Raw genomic sequence first — 4,456 nt, 5'->3', positions numbered from 1 at the left:
GAAGTTGTTAAGCTGTCTACCTGACCTCTTCGCACTCAAACAGCTATAACTTTAGCTACAGAGGTCCAAACGACGCGGCTCCAGATGCGTTCTAACGTCCGGGGCTTCGATTTGATATATAATTTGCCATAGTTGCCCCGAAGTTAGGCGACGCGAACACGTGAATGACGCGCCCATGTCGTATCTGCGAACTGCAATCTGCGCGGACGCGTGGATGACGCCTCCGCGTCACTTGGCCGCGATCTGTACGGACCATAAAGCGTTGGAAGTGACTTCTGGGCTATTTCTGACCCAGTTTTCGGCCCAGAGAATACAGATTAGAGGCTATAAAGTGGGGGAATGCATCCATTCATGATCATGCTCTCATAATTCACAATTTTTAGTTTAGATGTAGTTTTAGAGAGAGAGGCTCTCTCCTCTCTCTTAGGATTTAGGATTAGGATTTTTAGGAATTAGGAATTTGTCTCATCTTCACATCAGGTTCAATATTTCTTTATTTTGACTTCTCTTCTACTTTGAGATACTTAAATGCTTTCATTTGTTTTTGATTTATGTTGCCCAATTGGCTTATGAACTTTTCCATATTAGATTTTATTGCTTTGAATGTATTGTTATTTGAGGTATTCCAGATATTGATGATTTTAATTTAGCTTTCTATACCTTTTGGTCTTGGTTAAGAAATCAGTAACTCAGGAGATATCTTAGCTCAACATAATTGATAACTGTTATCTTTGCTAATTGAACTGAACTTCAATAATCCCAACCTTTTCTTAGGAAATAAATAGGATTCGAAGGTCAAATTAATTAGTCCCTTGACTTTCCTTTGCTTTAGCAAAGGTCAACTAAGTGGAATTAAGATTCAACTTTCATTATTATTGATAAGAATAACTGAGTTTGGACTTCCAATTTCTCATACCTTGCCAAAAGGTTTGTTATACAGTATTTATTCATTTTAATTGCCATTTAAATTAATTGCTATATTCATTCCTCATTCTCAAAACCCCAATTTACAATCTCCATAACCAATAATAAGAACATACCTCCCTGCAATTCCTTGAGAAGACGACCCGAGGTTTAAATACTTCGGTTATCAATTTATTTAGGGGTTTGTTACTTGTGACAACCAAAATATTTGTACGAAGGGAATTCTGTTAGTTTAGAATCTATATCTACAACGCGACTATTTTTATAAAATTCTTTACTAGCAAAAATCCTAACGTTAGAATTGCAGAAAATTTAAATAGAGGGAAAGTAAAGTGCAAAAAGTAAATTGCAGAATCTTAAATGGGATTTGGGGAAATGAGCATGAAGATAAATGATAGAAATTAAAGAGAATGGGTAAGATCAGAAATGGGAGATTCATTGGGCTTAGGAGATGTTGCATTCTCCAGATCAAATTCATTCTCATCTCTTCCTCAATCAATGCATTCATTGATCTCTTTGGCAATCTTAGGTGATTGGATCCCAATTCCTTGGCAACCCAATCTCTCTAAGCTTGAACAATTGCCCAATTCCTTGATTTAATTGCTCATGGGAAGAGATGAAGTATGGTCACTGATTATACCACATGTATTTCCAAATCAAAGTGTTGGGAGGATTACATGTCACTATAACCGTCTAAACCCCAATTTGGTCCAACATGAGAAAGCATTTCTAGCATGATCTCCTCATCCCTTTTCCAAGGCTCAGAGGAGATCCAATTATGGAGAGTTTCTCTTCCAAGACAACTAACCAATTGAATTAAGATCGAAAGCTTTCTAGTAAATCAAGAGAAAAGAAAGAGGAATAAGAATGTAAACTATAATTGATCTATCAAATTACAACAGAGCTCCCTAACCCAATGAATGGGGGTTTAGTTGTTCATAGCTTTGGAAATGGAAAATTGTAGAAAAGAGTACATTCTCCAGAAACTAGAAAAGTGCAGAAAAGTAAATATACAAGGTGTCGTTTTCCAAATTGCCAAGCTCCTTTCTAGTTCAAAACTACTCATATATATACTACTCTTCTTGATCTTCTAGTTTGTTCTTCAAGTCTTGGATATGGGCCTTTCATCTTGAGTTGAAGCAGTTACAATCTTCAGTGGGCTCAGCTTTGCTTGCAGAAAAGTGTGAGTTAGGCATGGACGTTAGTTAGGACGATAGTGGTGTTAACGTTAAGTGAGAATGTGGGTTCGAGAACGTTAGTGACGATCACCTTATCCACTAATGTTCCAACCAACTAGTGATCCACGTTAACTTCAACGTTAGTGGCAATAACGTAACCACTAACGTTGCCATCTTGGTCCTTCGCAAATGTTATTGGCGTTCACCTTTTTCAATAACGTTGGCTCTTGGATCTTCTCCCACGTTAGAGTTCACGTTAGTGTAACTAACGTGACCCTTAACGTGGGCATGCCTAAGCTTCGAGAGCGTTAGTGACACTTACCTTTGTCCCTAAAGATCCAAACGCCCTTCCTTCCCATGTTAGAGTTCACGTTAATTGGATTAATGTGACCCTTAATGTGGTGGTGATTGCCATCTCCAACGTTAGTGACAAAGGTGAGTGTCACTAACGTTGGCCCATCATGCTTAGCTCCACGTTACTCTTCACGTTAGTGGTCTTAACGTGACCACTAACGTGAGCACTCTTGGCTTAGTCCAACGTTAGTGACAAAGGTGAGTGTCACTAACATTGGCGATTTCTTCCTCCCCTCACCTTAGAGTTCACGTTAATTAGATTAACATGGCTCTTAACGTGGCTAAATGTGCCTTTGTGGAACGTTAGTGGCATTCACTTTTACCACTAACGTTGGAGCTTCTCTTTTCCTTCGCGTTAGCTACCACGTTAATGTACTTAACGTGGCAACTAACGTAGGCTATGATGGCATCAAAGGCGTTATTGACGATCATTTTTTTCATTAACGCTACAAGCTTGTCCTCATTCCACGTTAATGGTTACGATAATTAGCTTAACGTGACAATTAACGTGGCTCCTTCTTGCTTCCTTTGTCCTGAAATCAAGCAATTAAAGTGCATCAAAGCTCTGTTCCAAGTCATGAGATTATGCATCATCAATTATATCATTCAATTCCTGCCTAATTCTCATGAAATCATGTAAAGTTCACAATGTTTGCTTGAATCAAGGTGTAAGTGTATTTTCATCCAAAACTTGCTTATTTACTAAGAAAATACATGAAACTACCCTAAAACAGTAAAGAAAAGGTCAGTGAAACTGGCCCAGATGCCCTGGCATTACAACACCAAACTTAAAGCTTGCTTGTCCCTAAGCAAGTACTGAAACATAGAAAAAAAATGAATGAAAGAACAAGATGAACAATCTATTGTCATAGAAGTCAAGTTCTTGGTTTATGGGGTTTCATGCATAGCAACTTAGGTTCATTCCTTCACTGGTCTTCAGGTCCTTATAATGCCCTTGAATACTTGCTTGATTGCATCCTTTGAGACTTCTTATTTATTGATCCTTCCTTCTTTTCCAGGGTTTATTGCATTCTTTTTAGGCTAAGTGCTCTGTGAGAGGGCGACTCTTTAAGATAAGCTTTCAGCCAACACTCCCGAACCAGTTGGTTCAAGGTGCTAGGTGTTGAGACAACCCTAAGGACTTACTCCCTCAAGTCTCTTTCTCCCATACATGCACACCACATGCACATGGTTTGTTATTTTTTTTTTCTTTCTTGAGACCTTGGTGTCCAGCACCTCTTTGGGTTACTAAGTGCTCTGTAGCAAAGGTAGCTCTTGATAGTGGACTTTCAGCTAATAATCCTGGGTTAGTTAACCCAAGTTACCAAGTGATAAGGCACCCCTGAGAGCTTATTCATCCAAGCATATCCCTTGCACAGGAACACCACAGACATATGCCTCAATATTCAAACCCTTGGTGCCTAGCCTTATTTCTTATTGTTTTCCTTTCCTTTTCAAACTCTTGTTATTCTTTCTCTTTTCTTATTAGGATCATGTTATTTGGTTAGTCTCAAAAGGATGTATTCCAAGCATGTTCTTTAGAGCATATAATTGCCTAATTACCTTGTTGGTTAACCAACTTAGCTAATTAATTACCATACCACAAACTTAAGAGCTCACTTCACAAGATAAACCCACTATTGTTTTTCATAACATTTTCTTTTTAATTGACTTAAAAGGACAAGCCTACATATAAGCAAGATGACAATGGAAAGCCATGGACCTAGACCAACACACTTATATGTGACTAAGGAGAGAACAAGCAGAATATGGATATCCCTGAGAATAATATTCAATCATACTTTCAATCGAAGCACTACATTCAGAGAGAGTTCAATACAACCTATTGATGTCTTCCTTGGATGATGATGTATGGTTCCTTCCTGAGATTGATTGACTTCCTGTAAAACAATTGGAAGTTGCTTGTTTCCCCAAACACTTGGAAAATGGTTAGCATGCATGTATGCTTGTGAATTTCTGAACTTAATTTGGTGTGAGAA

This window comes from Arachis hypogaea, chromosome 3 (assembly GCF_003086295.3).
Source record: "Arachis hypogaea cultivar Tifrunner chromosome 3, arahy.Tifrunner.gnm2.J5K5, whole genome shotgun sequence".
Classification (NCBI taxonomy): domain Eukaryota; kingdom Viridiplantae; phylum Streptophyta; class Magnoliopsida; order Fabales; family Fabaceae; genus Arachis; species Arachis hypogaea.
This window is presented reverse-complemented; position numbering follows the sequence as displayed.